Source organism: Euprymna scolopes, chromosome 11 (assembly GCF_053919585.1).
Source record: "Euprymna scolopes isolate OS-2025 chromosome 11, ASM5391958v1, whole genome shotgun sequence".
Classification (NCBI taxonomy): domain Eukaryota; kingdom Metazoa; phylum Mollusca; class Cephalopoda; order Sepiida; family Sepiolidae; genus Euprymna; species Euprymna scolopes.
The window spans coordinates 36,429,000-36,455,527 of record NC_136492.1 but is presented as its reverse complement, the minus strand read 5'-3'; the positions used below and the strand labels follow the sequence as shown (position 1 = coordinate 36,455,527).

The following is a 26,528-nucleotide window of genomic DNA, read 5'->3' as shown; positions in this document are numbered from 1 at the left end:
GTCTGTAAGGTAGTAATAACGCGTACAAATAACTGTAAGTTGTAAATAACGCGTACAAATATCTGTAAGTGTTAAATAACGCATACAAAAATCTGCACGTTGTAAATAACGCATACAAATATCTGTAAGTTGTAAATAACGCATACAACTATCTGTAAGTTGTAAATAACGCATACAAATATCTGTAAGTTGTAAATTACGCGTACAAATATCTGTAAGTTGTAAATAACGCATACAAATATCTGTAAGTTGTAAATAACGCATACAATTATCTGTAAGTTGTAAATAACGCATACAGATATCTGTAAGTTGTAAATAACGTATACAAATATCTGTAAGTTGTAAATAACGCATACAAATATCTGTAAGTTGTAAATAACGCATATAAACATCTTTAAATTGTAAAGAACGCATACAAATATCTGTAATTTGTAAATAACGCGTAGAAATATCTGTAAGTTGTAAATAACGCATACAAATATCTGTAAGTTGTAAATAACGCATACAAATATCTGAAGGTTGTAAATAACGCATACAAATATCTGTAAGTTGTAAGTAATGCATACGAATATCTGTAAGTTGTAAATAACGCATGCAAATATCTGTAAGTTGTAAATAACGCATACAAATATCTGTAAGTTGTTAATTACGCGTACACATATCTGTAATTGTAAATAACGCATACAAATATCTGTAAGTTGTAAATAACGCATACAACTATCTGTAAGTTGTAAATAACGCATACAAATATCTGTAAGTTGTAAATAACGCGTAGAAATATCTGTAATTGTAAATAACGCATACAAATATCTGTAATTTGTAAATAACGCATACAAACATCTGTAAGTTGTAAATAACGCGTACAAATATCTGTAAGTTGTAAATAACGCATACAAATATCTGTAAGTTGTAAATAACGCATACAAATATCTGTAAGTTGTAAATAACGCATACAAATATCTGTAAGTTGTAAATAACGCATACAAATATCTGTAAGTTGTAAATAACGCATACAAATATCTGTATGTTGTAAATCACGCATACAAATATCTGTAAGTTGTAAATAACGCATACAACTATCTGTAAGTTGTAAATAACGCGTACAAATATCTGTAAGTTGAAAATAACGCGTACAAATATCTTTAAGTTTTAAATAACGCGTACAAATATCTGTAAGTTGTAAATAAAGCATACAAATATCTGTAAGTTGTAAATAACGCATACAAATATCTGTAAGTTGTAAATAACGCATACAAATATCTGTAAGTTGTAAATAACGCATACAAATATCTGTAAGTTGTAAATAACGCGTAGAAATATCGGTAAGTTGTAAATAACGCATACAAATATCTGTAAGTTGTAAATAACGCATACAAATATCTGTAAGTTGTAAATAACGCATACGAATATCTGTAAGTTGTAAATAACGCGTACAAATATCTGTAAATTGTAAATAACGTATACAAATGTCTGTAAGGTAGTAATAACGCGTACAAATATCTGTAAGTTGTAAATAACGCGTACAAATATCTGTAAGTTGTAAATAACGCACACAAAATCTGCACGTTGTAAATAACGCATACAAATATCTGTAAGTTGTAAATAACGCATACAACTATCTGTAAGTTGTAAATAACGCATACAAATATCTGTAAGTTGTAAATTACGCGAACAAATATCTGTAAGTTGTAAATAACGCATACAAATATCTGTAATTTGTAAATAACGCATACAATTATCTGTAAGTTGTAAATAACGCATACAGATATCTGTAAGTTGTAAATAACGTATATAAATATCTGTAAGTTGTAAATAACGCATACAAATATCTGTAAGTTGTAAATAACGCATATAAACATCTTTAAATTGTAAATAACGCATACAAATATCTGTAATTTGTAAATAACGCGTAGAAATATCTGTAAGTTGTAAATAACGCATACAAATATCTGTAAGTTGTAAATAACGCATACAAATATCTGAAGGTTGTAAATAACGCATACAAATATCTGTAAGTTGTAAGTAATGCATACGAATATCTGTAAGTTGTAAATAACGCATGCAAATATCTGTAAGTTGTAAATAACGCATACAACTATCTGGAAGTTGTAAATAACGCATACAAATATCTGTAAGTTGTAAATAACGCGTAGAAATATATGTAATTGTAAATATCGCATACAAATATCTGTAATTTGTAAATAACGCATACAAACATCTGTTAGTTGTAAATAACGCGTACAAATATCTGTAAGTTGTAAATAAATCATACAAATATCTGTAAGTTGTAAATAACGCATACCAATATCTGTAAGTTGTAAATAACGCATACAAATATCTGTAAGTTGTAAATAACGCATACAAATATCTGTAAGTTGTAAATAACGCATACAAATATCTGTATGTTGTAAATCACGCATACAAATATCTGTAAGTTGTAAATAACGAATAAAACTATCTGTAAGTTGTAAATAACGCGTACAAATATCTGTAAGTTGAAAATAACGCGTACAAATATCTTTAAGTTTTAAATAACGCGTACAAATATCTGTAAGTTGTAAATAACGCATACAAATATCTGTAAGTTGTAAATAACGCATACAACTATCTGTAAGTTGTAAATAACGCATACAAATATCTGTAAGTTGTAAATAACGCGTAGAAATATCTGTAATTGTAAATAACGCATACAAATATCTGTAATTTGTAAATAACGCATAAAAACATCTGTAAGTTGTAAATAACGCGTACAAATATCTGTAAGTTGTAAATAACGCATACAAATATCTGTAAGTTGTAAATAACGCATACAAATATCTGTAAGTTGTAAATAACGCATACAAATATCTGTAAGTTGTAAATAACGCATACAAATATCTGTAAGTTGTAAATAACGCATACAAATATCTGTATGTTGTAAATCACGCATACAAATATCTGTAAGTTGTAAATAACGCATACAACTATCTGTAAGTTGTAAATAACGCGTACAAATATCTGTAAGTTGAAAATAACGCGTACAAATATCTTTAAGTTTTAAATAACGCGTACAAATATCTGTAAGTTGTAAATAACGCATACAAATATCTGTAAGTTGTAAATAACGCATACAAATATCTGTAAGTTGTAAATAAGACATACAAATATCTGTAAGTTGTAAATAACGCGTAGAAATATCGGTAAGTTGTAAATAACGCATACAAATATCTGTAAGTTGTAAATAACGCATACAAATATCTGTAAGTTGTAAATAACGCATACAAATATCGGTAAGTTGTAAATAACGCGTACAAATATCTGTAAGTTGTAAATAACGTATACAAATGTCTGTAAGGTAGTAATAACGCGTACAAATATCTGTAAGTTGTAAATAAGGCGTACAAATATCTGTAAGTTGTAAATAACGCATACAAAAATCTGCACGTTGTAAATAACGCATACAAATATCTGTAAGTTGTAAATAACGCATACAACTATCTGTAAGTTGTAAATAACGCATACAAATATCTGTAAGTTTTAAATTACGCGTACAAATATCTGTAAGTTGTAAATAACGCATACAAATATCTGTAAGTTGTAAATAACGCATACAATTATCTGTAAGTTGTAAATAACGCATACAGATATCTGTAAGTTGTAAATAACGTATACAAATATCTATAAGTTGTAAATAACGCATACAAATATCTGTAAGTTGTAAATAACGCATATAAACATCTTTAAATTGTAAATAACGCATACAAATATCTGTAATTTGTAAATAACGCGTAGAAATATCTGTAAGTTGTAAATAACGCATACAAATATCTGTAAGTTGTAAATAACGCATACAAATATCTGAAGGTTGTAAATAACGCATACAAATATCTGTAAGTTGTAAGTAATGCATACGAATATCTGTAAGTTGTAAAAAACGCATGCAAATATCTGTAAGTTGTAAATAACGCATACAAATATCTGTAAGTTGTTAATTACGCTACAAATATCTGTAATTGTAAATAACGCATACAAATATCTGTAAGTTGTAAATAACGCATACAACTATCTGTAAGTTGTAAATAACGCATACAAATATCTGTAAGTTGTAAATAACGCGTAGAAATATCTGTAATTGTAAATAACGCATACAAATATCTGTAATTTGTAAATAACGCATACAAACATCTGTAAGTTGTAAATAACGCGTACAAATATCTGTAAGTTGTAAATAACGCATACAAATATCTGTAAGTTGTAAACAACGCATACAAATATCTGTAAGTTGTAAATAACGCATACAAATATCTGTAAGTTGTAAATACCGCATACAAATATCTGTAAGTTGTAAATAACGCATACAAATATCTGTATGTTGTAAATCACGCATACAAATATCTGTAAGTTGTAAATAACGCATACAACTATCTGTAAGTTGTAAATAACGCGTACAAATATCTGTAAGTTGAAAATAACGCGTACAAATATCTTTAAGTTTTAAATAACGCGTACAAATATCTGTAAGTTGTAAATAACGCATACAAATATCTGTAAGTTGTAAATAACGCATACAAATATCTGTAAGTTGTAAATAACTTATACAAATATCTGTAAGTTGTAAATAACGCGTAGAAATATCGGTAAGTTGTAAATAACGCATACAAATATCTGTAAGTTGTAAATAACGCATACAAATATCTGTAAGTTGTAAATAACGCATACGAATATCTGTAAGTTGTAAAAAACGCGTACAAATATCTGTAAATTGTAAATAACGTATACAAATGTCTGTAAGGTAGTAATAACGCGTACAAATATCTGTAAGTTGTAAATAACGCGTACAAATATCTGTAAGTTGTAAATAACGCACACAAAAATCTGCACGTTGTAAATAACGCATACAAATATCTGTAAGTTGTAAATAACGCATACAACTATCTGTAAGTTGTAAATAACGCATACAAATATCTGTAAGTTGTAAATTACGCGTACAAATATCTGTAAGTTGTAAATAACGCATACAAATATCTGTAAGTTGTAAATAACGCATACAATTATCTGTAAGTTGTAAATAACGCATACAGATATCTGTAAGTTGTAAATAACGTATATAAATATCTGTAAGTTGTAAATAACGCATACAAATATCTGTAAGTTGTAAATAACGCATATAAACATCTTTAAATTGTAAATAACGCATACAAATATCTGTAATTTGTAAATAACGCGTAGAAATATCTGTAAGTTGTAAATAACGCATACAAATATCTGTAAGTTGTAAATAACGCATACAAATATCTGAAGGTTGTAAATAACGCATACAAATATCTGTAAGTTGTAAGTAATGCATACCAATATCTGTAAGTTGTAAATAACGCATGCAAATATCTGTCAGTTGTAAATAACGCATACAACTATCTGTAAGTTGTAAATAACGCATACAAATATCTGTAATTTGTAAATAACGCGTAGAAATATATGTAATTGTAAATATCGCATACAAATATCTGTAATTTGTAAATAACGCATACAAACATCTGTAAGTTGTAAATAACGCGTACAAATATCTGTAAGTTGTAAATAAATCATACAAATATCTGTAAGTTGTAAATAACGCATACAAATATCTGTAAGTTGTAAATAACGCATACAAATATCTGTAAGTTGTAAATAACGCATACAAATATCTGTAAGTTGTAAATAACGCATACAAATATCTGTATGTTGTAAATCACGCATACAAATATCTGTAAGTTGTAAATAACGAATAAAACTATCTGTAAGTTGTAAATAACGCGTACAAATATCTGTAAGTTGAAAATAACGCGTACAAATATCTTTAAGTTTTAAATAACGCGTACAAATATCTGTAAGTTTTAAATAACGCATACAAATATCTGTAAGTTGTAAATAACGCATACAAATATCTGTAAGTTGTAAATAAGACATACAAATATCTGTAAGTTGTAAATAACGCGTAGAAATATCGGTAAGTTGTAAATAACGCATACAAATATCTGTAAGTTGTAAATAACGCATACAAATATCTGTAAGTTGTAAATAACGCATACGAATATCTGTAAGTTGTAAATAACGCGTACAAATATCTGTAAGTTGTAAATAACGTATACAAATGTCTGTAAGGTAGTAATAACGCGTACAAATAACTGTAAGTTGTAAATAACGCGTACAAATATCTGTAAGTGTTAAATAACGCATACAAAAATCTGCACGTTGTAAATAACGCATACAAATATCTGTAAGTTGTAAATAACGCATACAACTATCTGTAAGTTGTAAATAACGCATACAAATATCTGTAAGTTGTAAATTACGCGTACAAATATCTGTAAGTTGTAAATAACGCATACAAATATCTGTAAGTTGTAAATAACGCATACAATTATCTGTAAGTTGTAAATAACGCATACAGATATCTGTAAGTTGTAAATAACGTATACAAATATCTGTAAGTTGTAAATAACGCATACAAATATCTGTAAGTTGTAAATAACGCATATAAACATCTTTAAATTGTAAATAACGCATACAAATATCTGTAATTTGTAAATAACGCGTAGAAATATCTGTAAGTTGTAAATAACGCATACAAATATCTGTAAGTTGTAAATAACGCATACAAATATCTGAAGGTTGTAAATAACGCATACAAATATCTGTAAGTTGTAAGTAATGCATACGAATATCTGTAAGTTGTAAATAACGCATGCAAATATCTGTAAGTTGTAAATAACGCATACAAATATCTGTAAGTTGTTAATTACGCGTACACATATCTGTAATTGTAAATAACGCATACAAATATCTGTAAGTTGTAAATAACGCATACAACTATCTGTAAGTTGTAAATAACGCATACAAATATCTGTAAGTTGTAAATAACGCGTAGAAATATCTGTAATTGTAAATAACGCATACAAATATCTGTAATTTGTAAATAACGCATACAAACATCTGTAAGTTGTAAATAACGCGTACAAATATCTGTAAGTTGTAAATAACGCATACAAATATCTGTAAGTTGTAAATAACGCATACAAATATCTGTAAGTTGTAAATAACGCATACAAATATCTGTAAGTTGTAAATAACGCATACAAATATCTGTAAGTTGTAAATAACGCATACAAATATCTGTATGTTGTAAATCACGCATACAAATATCTGTAAGTTGTAAATAACGCATACAACTATCTGTAAGTTGTAAATAACGCGTACAAATATCTGTAAGTTGAAAATAACGCGTACAAATATCTTTAAGTTTTAAATAACGCGTACAAATATCTGTAAGTTGTAAATAAAGCATACAAATATCTGTAAGTTGTAAATAACGCATACAAATATCTGTAAGTTGTAAATAACGCATACAAATATCTGTAAGTTGTAAATAACGCATACAAATATCTGTAAGTTGTAAATAACGCGTAGAAATATCGGTAAGTTGTAAATAACGCATACAAATATCTGTAAGTTGTAAATAACGCATACAAATATCTGTAAGTTGTAAATAACGCATACGAATATCTGTAAGTTGTAAATAACGCGTACAAATATCTGTAAATTGTAAATAACGTATACAAATGTCTGTAAGGTAGTAATAACGCGTACAAATATCTGTAAGTTGTAAATAACGCGTACAAATATCTGTAAGTTGTAAATAACGCACACAAAATCTGCACGTTGTAAATAACGCATACAAATATCTGTAAGTTGTAAATAACGCATACAACTATCTGTAAGTTGTAAATAACGCATACAAATATCTGTAAGTTGTAAATTACGCGAACAAATATCTGTAAGTTGTAAATAACGCATACAAATATCTGTAATTTGTAAATAACGCATACAATTATCTGTAAGTTGTAAATAACGCATACAGATATCTGTAAGTTGTAAATAACGTATATAAATATCTGTAAGTTGTAAATAACGCATACAAATATCTGTAAGTTGTAAATAACGCATATAAACATCTTTAAATTGTAAATAACGCATACAAATATCTGTAATTTGTAAATAACGCGTAGAAATATCTGTAAGTTGTAAATAACGCATACAAATATCTGTAAGTTGTAAATAACGCATACAAATATCTGAAGGTTGTAAATAACGCATACAAATATCTGTAAGTTGTAAGTAATGCATACGAATATCTGTAAGTTGTAAATAACGCATGCAAATATCTGTAAGTTGTAAATAACGCATACAACTATCTGTAAGTTGTAAATAACGCATACAAATATCTGTAAGTTGTAAATAACGCGTAGAAATATATGTAATTGTAAATATCGCATACAAATATCTGTAATTTGTAAATAACGCATACAAACATCTGTTAGTTTTAAATAACGCGTACAAATATCTGTAAGTTGTAAATAAATCATACAAATATCTGTAAGTTGTAAATAACGCATACCAATATCTGTAAGTTGTAAATAACGCATACAAATATCTGTAAGTTGTAAATAACGCATACAAATATCTGTAAGTTGTAAATAACGCATACAAATATCTGTATGTTGTAAATCACGCATACAAATATCTGTAAGTTGTAAATAACGAATAAAACTATCTGTAAGTTGTAAATAACGCGTACAAATATCTGTAAGTTGAAAATAACGCGTACAAATATCTTTAAGTTTTAAATAACGCGTACAAATATCTGTAAGTTGTAAATAACGCATACAAATATCTGTAAGTTGTAAATAACGCATACAACTATCTGTAAGTTGTAAATAACGCATACAAATATCTGTAAGTTGTAAATAACGCGTAGAAATATCTGTAATTGTAAATAACGCATACAAATATCTGTAATTTGTAAATAACGCATAAAAACATCTGAAAGTTGTAAATAACGCGTACAAATATCTGTAAGTTGTAAATAACACATACAAATATCTGTAAGTTGTAAATAACGCATACAAATATCTGTAAGTTGTAAATAACGCATACAAATATCTGTAAGTTGTAAATAACGCATACAAATATCTGTAAGTTGTAAATAACGCATACAAATATCTGTATGTTGTAAATCACGCATACAAATATCTGTAAGTTGTAAATAACGCATACAACTATCTGTAAGTTGTAAATAACGCGTACAAATATCTGTAAGTTGAAAATAACGCGTACAAATATCTTTAAGTTTTAAATAACGCGTACAAATATCTGTAAGTTGTAAATAACGCATACAAATATCTGTAAGTTGTAAATAACGCATACAAATATCTGTAAGTTGTAAATAAGACATACAAATATCTGTAAGTTGTAAATAACGCGTAGAAATATCGGTAAGTTGTAAATAACGCATACAAATATCTGTAAGTTGTAAATAACGCATACAAATATCTGTAAGTTGTAAATAACGCATACAAATATCGGTAAGTTGTAAATAACGCGTACAAATATCTGTAAGTTGTAAATAACGTATACAAATGTCTGTAAGGTAGTAATAACGCGTACAAATATCTGTAAGTTGTAAATAAGGCGTACAAATATCTGTAAGTTGTAAATAACGCATACAAAAATCTGCACGTTGTAAATAACGCATACAAATATCTGTAAGTTGTAAATAACGCATACAACTATCTGTAAGTTGTAAATAACGCATACAAATATCTGTAAGTTTTAAATTACGCGTACAAATATCTGTAAGTTGTAAATAACGCATACAAATATCTGTAAGTTGTAAATAACGCATACAATTATCTGTAAGTTGTAAATAACGCATACAGATATCTGTAAGTTGTAAATAACGTATACAAATATCTATAAGTTGTAAATAACGCATACAAATATCTGTAAGTTGTAAATAACGCATATAAACATCTTTAAATTGTAAATAACGCATACAAATATCTGTAATTTGTAAATAACGCGTAGAAATATCTGTAAGTTGTAAATAACGCATACAAATATCTGTAAGTTGTAAATAACGCATACAAATATCTGAAGGTTGTAAATAACGCATACAAATATCTGTAAGTTGTAAGTAATGCATACGAATATCTGTAAGTTGTAAAAAACGCATGCAAATATCTGTAAGTTGTAAATAACGCATACAAATATCTGTAAGTTGTTAATTACGCTACAAATATCTGTAATTGTAAATAACGCATACAAATATCTGTAAGTTGTAAATAACGCATACAACTATCTGTAAGTTGTAAATAACGCATACAAATATCTGTAAGTTGTAAATAACGCGTAGAAATATCTGTAATTGTAAATAACGCATACAAATATCTGTAATTTGTAAAATCGCATACAAACATCTGTAAGTTGTAAATAACGCGTACAAATATCTGTAAGTTGTAGATAACGCATACAAATATCTGTAAGTTGTAAACAACGCATACAAATATCTGTAAGTTGTAAATAACGCATACAAATATCTGTAAGTTGTAAATAACGCATACAAATATCTGTAAGTTGTAAATAACGCATACAAATATCTGTATGTTGTAAATCACGCATACAAATATCTGTAAGTTGTAAATAACGCATACAACTATCTGTAAGTTGTAAATAACGCGTACAAATATCTGTAAGTTGAAAATAACGCGTACAAATATCTTTAAGTTTTAAATAACGCGTACAAATATCTGTAAGTTGTAAATAACGCATACAAATATCTGTAAGTTGTAAATAACGCATACAAATATCTGTAAGTTGTAAATAACGCATACAAATATCTGCAAGTTGTAAATAACGCGTAGAAATATCGGTAAGTTGTAAATAACGCATACAAATATCTGTAAGTTGTAAATAACGCATACAAATATCTGTAAGTTGTAAATAACGCATCGAATATCTGTAAGTTGTAAATAACGCGTACAAACATCTGTAAGTTGTAAATAACGTAAACAAATGTCTGTAAGGTGGTAATAACGCGTACAAATATCTGTAAGTTGTAAATAACGCGTACAAATATCTGTAAGTTGTAAATAACGCATACAAAAATCTGCACGTTGTAAATAACGCATACAAATATCTGTAAGTTGTAAATAACGCATACAACTATCTGTAAGTTGTAAATAACGCATACAAATATCTGTAAGTTGTAAATTACGCGTACAAATATCTGTAAGTTGTAAATAACGCATACAAATATCTGTAAGTTGTAAATAACGCATACAATTATCTGTATGTTGTAAATAACGCATACAAATATCTGTAAGTTGTAAATAACGCATACAAATATCTGTAAGTTGTAAATAACGCATACAAATATCTGTAAGTTGTAAATAACGCATATAAACATCTTTAAATTGTAAATAACGCATACAAATATCTGTAATTTGTAAATAACGCGTAGAAATATCTGTAAGTTGTAAATAACGCATACAAATATCTGTAAGTTGTAAATAACGCATACAAATATCTGAAGGTTGTAAATAACGCATGCAAATATCTGTAAGTTGTAAATAACGCATACAAATATCTGTAAGTTGTTAATTACGCGTACAAATATCTGTAAGTTGTAAATAACGCATACAAATATCTGTAAGTTGTAAATAACGCATACAACTATCTGTAAGTTGTAAATAACGCATACAAATATCTGTAAGTTGTAAATAACGCGTAGAAATATCTGTAATTGTAAATAACGCATACAAATATCTGTAAGTTGTAAATAACGAATACAAACATCTGTAAGTTGTAAATAACGCGTACAAATATCTGTAAGTTGTAAATAACGCATAGAAATATCTGTAAGTTGCAAATAACGCATACAAATATCTGTAAGTTGTAAATAACGCATACAAATATCTGTAAGTTGTAAATAACGAATACCACTATCTGTAAGTTGTAAATAACGCATACAAATTCCTGTAAGTGGTAAATAACGCGTAGAAATATCTGTAAGTTGTAAATAACGCCTACAAATATCTGTAAGTTGTAAATAACGCGTACAAATATCTGTAAGTTTTAAATAACGCGTACAAATATCTGTAAGTTGTAAATAACGCATACAAATAACTGTAAGTTGTAAATAACGCATACAAATATCTGTTAGTTGTAAATTACGCGTACAAATATCTGTAAGTTGTGAATAACGCATACAAATATCTGTAAGTTGTAAATAACGCATACAATTATCTGTAAGTTGTAAATAACGCATACAGATATCTGTAAGTTGTAAATAACGTATACAAATATCTGTAAGTTGTAAATAACGCATACAAATATCTGTAAGTTGTAAATAACGCATATAAATATCTGTAAGTTGTAAATAACGCATACAAATATCTGTAAGTTGTAAATACCGCGTAGAAATATCTGTAAGTTGTAAATAACGCATACAAATATCTGTAAGTTTTAAATAACGCATACAAATATCTGTAAGTTGTAAATAACGCATACAAATATCTGTAAGTTGTAAATAACGCATACGAATATCTGTAAGTTGTAAATAACGCATGCAAATATCTGTAAGTTGTAAATAACGCGTACAAATATCTGTAAGTTGTAAATAACGCATACAACTATCTGTAAGTTGTAAATAACGCGTACAAATATCTGTAAGTTGTAAATAACGCGTACAAATATATGTAAGTTGTAAATAACGCGTAGAAATATCTGTAAGTTGTAAATAACGTATACAAATATCTGTAAGTTGTAAATAACGCATACAAATATCTGTAAGTTGTAAATAACGCATACAAATATCTGTAAGTTGTAAATCACGCATACAAATATCTGTAAGTTGTAAATAACGCATACAACTATCTGTAAGTTGTAAATAACGCGTACAAATATCTGTAAGTTTTAAATAACGCGTACAAATATCTGTAAGTTGTAAATAAGGCATACAAATATCTGTAAGTTGTAAATACCGCGTAAAAATATCTGTAAGTTGTAAATAACGCATACAAATATCTGTAAGTTGTAAATAACGCATACAAATATCTGTAAGTTGTAAATAACGCATACAAATATCTGTAAGTTGTAAATAACGCATACAAATATCTGTAAGTTGTAAATAACGCGTAGAAATATCTGTAAGTTGTAAATAACGCATACAAATATCTGTAAGTTGTAAATAACGCATACAAATATCTGTAAGTTGTAAATAACGCATACAAATATCTGTAAGTTGTAAATAACGCATACAAATATCTGTAAGTTGTAAATTACGCATACAAATATCTGTAAGTTGTAAATAACGCATGCAAATATCTGTAAGTTGTAAATAACGCGTACAAATATCTGCAAGTTGTAAATAACGCATACATATGTCTGTAAGTTTTTAATAACGCGTACAAATATCTGTAAGTTGTAAATAAGGCGTACAAATATCTGTAAGTTGTAAATAACGCATACAAATATCTGTAAGTTGTAAATAACGAATACCACTATCTGTAAGTTGTAAATAACGCATACAAATTCCTGTAAGTGGTAAATAACGCGTAGAAATATCTGTAAGTTGTAAATAACGCCTACAAATATCTGTAAGTTGTAAATAACGCGTACAAATATCTGTAAGTTTTAAATAACGCGTACAAATATCTGTAAGTTGTAAATAACGCATACAAATAACTGTAAGTTGTAAATAACGCATACAAATATCTGTTAGTTGTAAATTACGCGTACAAATATCTGTAAGTGTGAAATAACGCATACAAATATCTGTAAGTTGTAAATAACGCATACAATTATCTGTAAGTTGTAAATAACGCATACAGATATCTGTAAGTTGTAAATAACGTATACAAATATCTGTAAGTTGTAAATAACATATACAAATGTCTGTAAGTTGTAAATAACGCATATAAATATCTGTAAGTTGTAAATAACGCATACAAATATCTGTAAGTTGTAAATACCGCGTAGAAATATCTGTAAGTTGTAAATAACGCATACAAATATCTGTAAGTTTTAAATAACGCATACAAATATCTGTAAGTTGTAAATAACGCATACAAATATCTGTAAGTTGTAAATAACGCATACGAATATCTGTAAGTTGTAAATAACGCATGCAAATATCTGTAAGTTGTAAATAACGCGTACAAATATCTGTAAGTTGTAAATAACGCATACAAATATCTGTAAGTTTTAAACAACGCGTACAAATATCTGTAAGTTGTAAATAAGGCGTACAAATATCTGTAAGTTGTAAATAACGCATACAAATATCTGTAAGTTGTAAATAACGCATACCAATATCAGTAAGTTGTAAATAACGCATAGAAATATCTGTAAGTTGTAAATCACGCATACAAATATCTGTAAGTTGTAAATAACGCATACAACTATCTGTAAGTTGTAAATAACGCGTACAAATATCTGTAAGTTGTAAATAACGCGTACAAATATATGTAAGTTGTAAATAACGCGTACAAATATCTGTAAGTTGTAAATAACGTATACAAATATCTGTAAGTTGTAAATAACGCATACAAATATCTGTAAGTTGTAAATAACGCATACAAATATCTGTAAGTTGTAAATCACGCATACAAATATCTGTAAGTTGTAAATAACGCGTACAAATATCTGTAAGTTTTAAATAACGCGTACAAATATCTGTAAGTTGTAAATAAGGCATACAAATATCTGTAAGTTGTAAATACCGCGTACAAATATCTGTAAGTTGTAAATAACGCATACAAATATCTGTAAGTTGTAAATAACGCATACAAATATCTGTAAGTTGTAAATAACGCATACAAATATCTTTAAGTTGTAAATAACGCATACAAATATCTGTAAGTTGTAAATAACGCATACAAATATCTGTAAGTTGTAAATAACGCGTAGAAATATCTGTAAGTTGTAAATAACGCATACAAATATCTGTAAGTTGTAAATAACGCATACAAATATCTGTAAGTTGTAAATAACGCATACAAATATCTGTAAGTTGTAAATAACGCATACAAATATCTGTAAGTTGTAAATTACGCATACAAATATCTGTAAGTTGTAAATAACGCATGCAAATATCTGTAAGTTGTAAATAACGCGTACAAATATCTGCAAGTTGTAAATAACGCATACATATGTCTGTAAGTTTTTAATAACGCGTACAAATATCTGTAAGTTGTAAATAAGGCGTACAAATATCTGTAAGTTGTAAATAACGCATACAAATATCTGTAAGTTGTAAATAACGCATACAAATATCTGTGAGTTGTAAATAACGCATACAACTATCTGTAAGTTGTAAATAACGCATACAAATATCTGTAAGTTGTAAATTACGCGTACAAATATCTGTAAGTTGTAAATAACGCATACAATAATCTGTAAGTTGTAAATAACGCATACAGATATCTGTAAGTTGTAAATAACGCATACAAATATCTGTAAGTTGTAAATAACGCATATAAACATCTGTAAGTTGTAAATAACGCATACAAATATCTGTAAGTTGTAAATAACGCGTAGAAATATCGGTAAGTTGTAAATTACGCATACAAATATCTGTAAGTTGTAAATAACGCATACAAATATCTGTAAGTTGTAAATAACGCATCGAATATCTGTAAGTTGTAAATAACGCGTACAAATATCTGTAAGTTGTAAATAACGTATACAAATGTCTGTAAGGTAGTAATAACGCGTACAAATATCTGTAAGTTGTAAATAACGCGTACAAATATCTGTAAGTTGTAAATAACGCATACAAAAATCTGCACGTTGTAAATAACGCATACAAAAATCTGCACGTTGTAAATAACGCATACAAATATCTGTAAGTTGTAAATAACGCATACAACTATCTGTAAGTTGTAAATAACGCATACAAATATCTGTAAGTTGTAAATTACGCGTACAAATATCTGTAAGTTGTAAATAACGCATACAAATATCTGTAAGTTGTAAATAACGCATACAATTATCTGTAAGTTTTAAATAACGCATACAGATATTTGTAAGTTGTAAATAACGTATACAAATATCTGTAAGTTGTAAATAACGCATAAAAATATCTGTAAGTTGTAAATAACGCATATAAACATCTTTAAATTGTAAATAACGCATACAAATATCTGTAAGTTGTAAATAACGCGTAGAAATATCTGTAAGTTGTAAATAACGCATACAAATATCTGTAAGTTGTAAATAACGCATACAAATATCTGAAGGTTGTAAATAACGCATACAAATATCTGTAAGTTGTAAGTAATTCATACGAATATCTGTAAGTTGTAAATAACGCATGCAAATATCTATAAGTTGTAAATAACGCATACAAATATCTGTAAGTTGTTAATTACGCGTACAAATATCTGTAAGTTGTAAATAACGCATACAAATATCTGTAAGTTGTAAATAACGCATACAAATATCTGTAAGTTGTAAATAACGCGTAGAAATATCTGTAATTGTAAATAACGCATACAAATATCTGTAATTTGTAAATAACGCATACAAACATCTGTAAGTTGTAAATAACGCGTACAAATATCTGTAAGTTGTAAATAACGCATACAATTATCTGTAAGTTGTAAATAACGCATACAAATATCTGTAAGTTGTAAATAACGCATACAAATATCTGTAAGTTGTAAATAACGAATACCACTATCTGTAAGTTGTAAATAACGCATACAAATTCCTGTAAGTGGTAAATAACGCGTAGAAATATCTGTAAGTTGTAAATAACGCCTACAAATATCTGTAAGTTGTAAATAACGCGTACAAATATCTGTAAGTTTTAAATAACGCGTACAAATATCTGTAAGTTGTAAATAACGCATACAAATAACTGTAAGTTGTAAATAACGCATACAAATATCTGTTAGTTGTAAATTACGCGTACAAAAATCTGTAAGTGTGAAATAACGCATACAAATATCTGTAAGCTGTAAATAACGCATACAATTATCTGTAAGTTGTAAATAACGCATACAGATATCTGTAAGTTGTAAATAACGTATACAAATATCTGTAAGTTGTAAATCACGCATACAAATATCTGTAAGTTGTAAATAACGCATATAAATATCTGTAAGTTGTAAATAACGCATACAAATATCTGTAAGTTGTAAATACCGCGTAGAAATATCTGTAAGTTGTAAATAACGCGTACAAATATCTGTAAGTTGTAAATAACGCGTAGAAATATCTGTAAGTTGTAAATGACGCATACAAATATCTGTAAGTTGTAAATAACGCATACCAATATCTGTAAGTTGTAAATAACGCATACAAATATCTGTAAGTTGTAAATCACGCATACAAATATCTGTAAGTTGTAAATAACGCATACAACTATCTGTAAGTTGTAAATAACGCGTACAAATATCTGTAAGTTGTAAATAACGTGTACAAATATATGTAAGTTGTAAATAACGCGTACAAATATCTGTAAGTTGTAAATAACGTATACAAATATCTGTAAGTTGTAAATAACGCATACAAATATCTGTAAGTTGTAAATAACGCGTACAAATATCTGTAAGTTTTTAATAACGCATACAAATATCTGTAAGTTGTAAATAACGCATACAAATATCTGTAAGTTGTAAATAACGCATACAAATATCTGTAAGTTGTAAATAACGCATACGAATATCTGTAAGTTGTAAATTACGCATACAACTATCTGTAAGTTGTAAATAACGCATACAAATATCTGTAAGTTGTAAATAACGCGTAGAAATATCTGTAAATTGTAAATAACTCATACAAATATCTGTAAGTTGTAAATAACGCATACAAATATCTGTAAATTGTAAATAACGCATACAAATATCTGTAAGTTGTAAATAACGCATACAAATATCTGTAAGTTGTAAATAACGCATACAAATATCTGTAAGTTGTAAATAACGCATGCAACTATCTGTAAGTTGTAAATAACGCGTAGAAATATCTGTAAGTTGTAAATAACACATACAAATATCTGTAAGTTTTAAATAACGCATACAAATATCTGTAAGTTGTAAATAAGGCATACAAATATCTGTAAGTTGTAAATACCGCGTACAAATATCTGTAAGTTGTAAATAACGCATACAAATATCTGTAAGTTGTAAATAACGCATACAAATATCTGTAAGTTGTAAATAACGCATACAAATATCTTTAAGTTGTAAATAACGCATACAAATATCTGTAAGTTGTAAATTACGCATACAAATATCTGTAAGTTGTAAATAACGCATGCAAATATCTGTAAGTTGTAAATAACGCGTACAAATATCTGCAAGTTGTAAATAACGCATACATATGTCTGTAAGTTTTTAATAACGCGTACAAATATCTGTAAGTTGTAAATAACGCGTACAAATATCTGTAAGTTGTAAATAACGCATACAAATATCTGTAAGTTGTAAATAACGCATACAAATATCTGTAAGTTGTAAATAACGCATACAACTATCTGTAAGTTGTAAATAACGCATACAAATATCTGTAAGTTGTAAATTACGCGTACAAATATCTGTAAGTTGTAAATGACGCATACAAATATCTGTAAGTTGTAAATAACGCATACAATAATCTGTAAGTTGTAAATAACGCATACAGATATCTGTAAGTTGTAAATAACGCATACAAATATCTGTAAGTTGTAAATAACGCATATAAACATCTGTAAGTTGTAAATAACGCATACAAATATCTGTAAGTTGTAAATAACGCGTAGAAATATCTGTAAGTTGTAAATGACGCATACAAATATCTGTAAGTTGTAAATAACGCATACAAATATCTGTAAGTTGTAAATTACGCGTACAAATATCTGTAAGTTGTAAATAACGCATACAACTATCTGTAAGTTGTAAATAACGCGTACAAATATCTGTAAATTGTAAATAACGTGTACAAATATATGTAAGTTGTAAATAACGCGTACAAATATCTGTAAGTTGTAAATAACGTATACAAATATCTGTAAGTTGTAAATAACGCATACAAATATCTGTAAGTTGTAAATAACGCGTACAAATATCTGTAAGTTTTTAATAACGCATACAAATATCTGTAAGTTGTAAATAACGCATACAAATATCTGTAAGTTGTAAATAACGCATACAAATATCTGTAAGTTGTAAATAACGCATACGAATATCTGTAAGTTGTAAATTACGCATACAACTATCTGTAAGTTGTAAATAACGCATACAAATATCTGTAAGTTGTAAATAACGCGTAGAAATATCTGTAAATTGTAAATAACTCATACAAATATCTGTAAGTTGTAAATAACGCATACAAATATCTGTAAATTGTAAATAACGCATACAAATATCTGTAAGTTGTAAATAACGCATACAAATATCTGTAAGTTGTAAATAACGCATACAAATATCTGTAAGTTGTAAATAACGCATGCAACTATCTGTAAGTTGTAAATAACGCGTAGAAATATCTGTAAGTTGTAAATAACACATACAAATATCTGTAAGTTTTAAATAACGCATACAAATATCTGTAAGTTGTAAATAAGGCATACAAATATCTGTAAGTTGTAAATACCGCGTACAAATATCTGTAAGTTGTAAATAACGCATACAAATATCTGTAAGTTGTAAATAACGCATACAAATATCTGTAAGTTGTAAATAACGCATACAAATATCTTTAAGTTGTAAATAACGCATACAAATATCTGTAAGTTGTAAATTACGCATACAAATATCTGTAAGTTGTAAATAACGCATGCAAATATCTGTAAGTTGTAAATAACGCGTACAAATATCTGCAAGTTGTAAATAACGCATACATATGTCTGTAAGTTTTTAATAACGCGTACAAATATCTGTAAGTTGTAAATAACGCGTACAAATATCTGTAAGTTGTAAATAACGCATACAAATATCTGTAAGTTGTAAATAACGCATACAAATATCTGTAAGTTGTAAATAACGCATACAACTATCTGTAAGTTGTAAATAACGCATACAAATATCTGTAAGTTGTAAATTACGCGTACAAATATCTGTAAGTTGTAAATGACGCATACAAATATCTGTAAGTTGTAAATAACGCATACAATAATCTGTAAGTTGTAAATAACGCATACAGATATCTGTAAGTTGTAAATAACGCATACAAATATCTGTAAGTTGTAAATAACGCATATAAACATCTGTAAGTTGTAAATAACGCATACAAATATCTGTAAGTTGTAAATAACGCGTAGAAATATCTGTAAGTTGTAAATGACGCATACAAATATCTGTAAGTTGTAAATAACGCATACAAATATCTGTAAGTTGTAAATTACGCGTACAAATATCTGTAAGTTGTAAATAACGCATACAACTATCTGTAAGTTGTAAATAACGCGTACAAATATCTGTAAGTTGTAAATAACGTGTACAAATATATGTAAGTTGTAAATAACGCGTACAAATATCTGTAAGTTGTAAATAACGTATACAAATATCTGTAAGTTGTAAATAACGCATACAAATATCTGTAAGTTGTAAATAACGCGTACAAATATCTGTAAGTTTTTAATAACGCATACAAATATCTGTAAGTTGTAAATAACGCATACAAATATCTGTAAGTTGTAAATAACGCATACAAATATCTGTAAGTTGTAAATAACGCATACGAATATCTGTAAGTTGTAAATTACGCATACAACTATCTGTAAGTTGTAAATAACGCATACAAATATCTGTAAGTTGTAAATAACGCGTAGAAATATCTGTAAATTGTAAATAACTCATACAAATATCTGTAAGTTGTAAATAACGCATACAAATATCTGTAAATTGTAAATAACGCATACAAATATCTGTAAGTTGTAAATAACGCATACAAATATCTGTAAGTTGTAAATAACGCATACAAATATCTGTAAGTTGTAAATAACGCATGCAACTATCTGTAAGTTGTAAATAACGCGTAGAAATATCTGTAAGTTGTAAATAACACATACAAATATCTGTAAGTTTTAAATAACGCATACAAATATCTGTAAGTTGTAAATAAGGCATACAAATATCTGTAAGTTGTAAATACCGCGTACAAATATCTGTAAGTTGTAAATAACGCATACAAATATCTGTAAGTTGTAAATAACGCATACAAATATCTGTAAGTTGTAAATAACGCATACAAATATCTTTAAGTTGTAAATAACGCATACAAATATCTGTAAGTTGTAAATTACGCATACAAATATCTGTAAGTTGTAAATAACGCATGCAAATATCTGTAAGTTGTAAATAACGCGTACAAATATCTGCAAGTTGTAAATAACGCATACATATGTCTGTAAGTTTTTAATAACGCGTACAAATATCTGTAAGTTGTAAATAACGCGTACAAATATCTGTAAGTTGTAAATAACGCATACAAATATCTGTAAGTTGTAAATAACGCATACAAATATCTGTAAGTTGTAAATAACGCATACAACTATCTGTAAGTTGTAAATAACGCATACAAATATCTGTAAGTTGTAAATTACGCGTACAAATATCTGTAAGTTGTAAATGACGCATACAAATATCTGTAAGTTGTAAATAACGCATACAATAATCTGTAAGTTGTAAATAACGCATACAGATATCTGTAAGTTGTAAATAACGCATACAAATATCTGTAAGTTGTAAATAACGCATATAAACATCTGTAAGTTGTAAATAACGCATACAAATATCTGTAAGTTGTAAATAACGCGTAGAAATATCTGTAAGTTGTAAATGACGCATACAAATATCTGTAAGTTGTAAATAACGCATACAAATATCTGTAAGTTGTAAATTACGCGTACAAATATCTGTATGTTGTAAATAACGCATACAAATATCTGTAAGTTGTAAATAACGCATACAAATATCTGTAAGTTGTAAATAACGCGTAGAAATATCTGTCAGTTGTAAATAACACATACAAATATCTGTAAGTTGTAAATAACGCATACAAACATCTGTAAGTTGTAAATAACGCATATAAATATCTGTAAGTTGTAAATAACGCGTAGAAATATCTGTAAGTTGTAAATAACGCATACAAATATCTGTAAGTTGTAAATAACGCATACAAATATCTGTAAGTTGTAAATAACGCATACAAATATCTATAAGTTGTAAATAACGCATACAAATATCTGTAAGTTGTAAATAACGCATACAAATATCTGTAAGTTGTAAATAACGCGTAGAAATATCTGTAAGTTGTAAATGACGCATACAAATATCTGTAAGTTGTAAATAACGCATACAAATATCTGTAAGTTGTAAATTACGCGTACAAATATCTGTAAGTTGTAAATAACGCATACAAATATCTGTAAGTTGTAAATAACGCATACAACTATCTGTAAGTTGTAAATAACGCATACAAATATCTGTAAGTTGTAAATAACGCGTAGAAATATCTGTCAGTTGTAAATAACGCATACAAATATCTGTAAGTTGTAAATAACGCATACAAACATCTGTAAGTTGTAAATAACGCATATAAATATCTGTAAGTTGTAAATAACGCGTAGAAATATCTGTAAGTTGTAAATAACGCATACAAATATCTGTAAGTTGTAAATAACGCATGCAAATATCTGTAAGTTGTAAATAACGCATACCAATATCTATAAGTTGTAAATAACGCATACAAATATCTGTAAGTTGTAAATAACGCATACAACTATCTGTAAGTTGTAAATAACGCATACAAATATCTGTAAGTTGTAAATAACGCATACAAATATCTGTAAGTTGTAAATAACGCATACAAATATCTGTAAGTTGTAAATAACGCGTAGAAATATCTGTAAGTTGTAAATAACGCATACAAATATCTGTAAGTTGTAAATAACGCATACAAATATCTGGCTGATATGCTTTTACTTCTGCCCATACTCCCATAAAATCGCACTTCTTTAAGATGTCTAATATTAAGCATTTACTTGTCTTTCTCTGGATAAATATATCGGCAGAGAACGCGGCTGAAACACTGAATACTTTTGTTTAGGTTTTAACTGAAGTCATGTTACTTTATTTTAAGCTGAATCAGCATATTTATTTACAGAATTGGAAAATAAAAATAATATATTATATAAATATGAATAAGCATTTAATTTTGAGAAAACTAATATTACTTTCTGTTACAGTTTTAAAATAATTTGTTTTTACATTAACCACAACTCATCGTTCACATTCGAAATGTCGACTATTAAAGGTTTTCCGGTATGTTTACAACGAAAGTTTTTGGATTGTAAATGTCGACTTTTATAAGTTTCGGGTATGTTTACAACGAATATTACAGTTAAATTTGTGTGCTATGAAAACATTTGTTATTCAACGTATAAGCTAATGCAATCCCTGGCAGCCATTTTTCACAATCGGTAACGGCTTTCCGAATAAACACCCCAAACTCCCCATGTTAAGAAAAGTTTTCGGAATACCCACCCCTTTTTCCATTGGAAGATGAAAAAAATATTTGCTTTGTTGTCAGCTTCAGTTACATACATGCACATTACTATTCGGTTGTGAAATCAAAATGGCTGCCATGGAATTCATTAGATTTTACGTTGGATATCATGTTTTTATGTCTGGTAAACGACTTATCGGCTCCAAATTTAACTGTGATATTCGTTGTCAACATACCCGAAACTTATAAAAGTCGACATTTACAATCCAAAAACTGCCACAAGACTAAAATCAACGAATGAAATATTGACACTAAAGCAATCATTCAAGCATAAACAGAAGTTCTCTTGTTCATTATTTGTTAACGATACTCATTAAAATTTGAATTTGCTCAAATAAATAAATTACCAGATATATTGCTCAAAATTTGCTCAAAAACAATAAATAAAAAAAAAAGTTTTACCAGATATTGCTAAAAATTTCCGCAATGTTAAATGACTTCGTGGAAAAGCAATCTTTGCCTCTCGAAAATGATGCCGTTGATATGATTAGTCATAAGCTTTTTCAAGAATTAGCAATCCATTGATTGTGCTATTTACTTAAAGATCAGGCGGTAAAATTGTCTGTAGAATTCACTACAACCGCCTGGAATGCCACATGATAACCTGATTTCTTAATTATATGACTAAAAGAAGCTCCAGATATATTAATAAGAAATCTCGATCCACCTAAACTGTGTAATAGCACACGCTTAACAATACAATCTTAAAAAACTAATGTTCTGATAACCATTATATCATTTGGAAATTTTAAATGTGAAATGTGTTAATTTCTCGGATTCTCCTTATTCCTTATGACATGCTATTTCAGATCAAGCCTGTAACATTTCCTATGTGAATTAGTTCTCAAAGCCAAAGTTGTTAAACTTAATTGTCAGACACCTGGCTTTTCTCATAGCCAGTTGTATGTTGGTTGCGCACGCATTGGAAGTCCTGAAAAACTATTGATTTACAAACCTATTAGAGGTCACACCCATAGTGTTTTTATGCAGAAGCTCTTCAAAAATAATGCTAAAGGTAGATTTTTCAGTGTTCAGATATGCACTGCTGGAAACTAAATTTTAATTATTACTAGTCAGGCCAACCGGCGTTGCCCGGGACCGTATAATACAATGAGAAAAATTTTGAACATACCTATTTATTCTTAGGATAGAGGAAATTTTGATGTCTATGTATCATTTGCCATCTTGAGCAAAAGAATATTTTACCTATCCTAAGACGGGTATTATATGTATGAAATAATTGTTCTTTCCTTAGAACAGGAAATTTACAGTACGTATATGGAAAAAGAATTCCTTGCTTGGGTAATGTATAAAACATCTATAAAATAATTTACATAATTTTCTGTTTTGTAAACTTTTCTGTTATCACAGGTAAGAGTTTGTTTTTTACATCAGAGTGCTATAGTGAAGAAGAACCTTATTACTTATATAAGTTATACTACCCGAATATATTACATAATTTTCGGCTTTAATAACTTTTATGCACGTCACAGGAAGGATGTCCTTTGTTTTTTTTCAGATCAGTACTATACTGCACAAGTATCTTATTTCTTGGGTAGGATAATGTACAAATACGTCATTTCTAAGATATAGATGAAATTACTCGGTAATTTTACATGATTTTCTGTTGTGCTAACTTTTCCATGTGTCACAAGTGAGAGTTTGTTTTTACATCAGAGAGTTATAGTAAAGAAGCACCTTATTTCTTATATAAATGTCATACAACTCGAATATATTACATATTTTCGGTTTTGATTGCTTTTTTGATTGTTTTTTTTATCTGGGTGCTATAGTGGAGAAGCACATTATTTTTCATATGTAACTCATACTACTCGAATATTTAACGGGATTTACGGTTTTGATAACTTATGTACGTCACAGGTAAGATAATCTTTGTTTTTTCATGTGAGCACTATACTGCACATGTACCTTATTTATTAGTAGGATACTGCGCAAGTATTTTATTTCTAACATAAAGATGAAACTACTCGATGATTTTGCATAAGCTTTTCATCTGAGTACTTTACTGTACAAGTACCTTATTACTTGGATAGAATTCCTTATATACAGAAATACATTAACAAAGTGACCATTGTATGTGATTTTTAGAATATGACATCCATAGGCATATACAAACATATACATTACATATAAATCATAATGATCAGTTAATTAGTTTTGGAGTGGATCCAAGACACAAAAATATATAATCATATACACATAATTTAAATTCATAATGTTCGATTAATTAGTTTAGGAGTGAATCAAATAAATACATATATATGAACATATACACATCCTTAAAATTCATAAGGATCTGTTAATTATACAGACTCGTAAAATTCATAATGATCGGTTAATTAGTTTTGGAGTAAATCTAATACGTAGAAATATATAAACATATACACATAATTAAAATTTATAATGATCGGGTAATTAGTTAAAGAATCAATCCAATAATAGAAATACATAATTATATGAACATCCTTAAAAGTAATACTGATCGGTTAATTAGTTTCGGAGTGAATCCAACACATAAAAATATATAATCATATACACATTAAAAAATCATAATGATCGGTTAATTAATTTAGGGGTGAAATCAATACATAAGAATATATAATCATACACACATGATTGAAATTATTAATGATCGCTTAATTAGTTTAGGAGTGAATCCAATGCATACAAATACATAGAAATATGGTATAATAAAATCATGGGGGTGTTCGTTCGCACCTGACTTCCATAGAATAGAAATATGTAACAAAGTTTAACAAGGTTTTTTAATATAGATCCACAGAATATTGTGATAAGTGTTTCAGTGTGAACAGGTATGGTAAAATAAATTATGAGGTTTATCTATTTTATTTTTATTTTCATCATATTTGGTTTTGGTTTTGATACCCCCAAATTAGAAGATATCTCTTTTCAACCCTTCCTTTTCATGATCTATCATACTTTAATAAATCAGAGTCCATTTTCTGTAGTCTGTTGTTAAACCCAGTCAACGACGGGTACTTTTGCTAGTACACACACACACACACACACACACACACACACACACACACACACACACACATATATGTGTGTGTGTGTGTGTGTGTGTGTGTGTGTGTGTGTGTGTGTGTGTGTGTGTGTGTGTGTGTGAAAATCTCTGAATGTCTTTTCTCTAT

General features: G+C 28.2%; 1 protein-coding gene across 4 annotated transcripts in view; it reads right to left on the bottom strand.

Annotated features, from left to right (window-relative positions):
* Positions 1-26,528, bottom strand: part of LOC145287834 (Na(+)/H(+) exchanger beta-like) — a 1,099,100-nt gene that overhangs the window by 814,956 nt on the left and 257,616 nt on the right. The gene's annotated exons all lie outside the window — the stretch shown is intronic.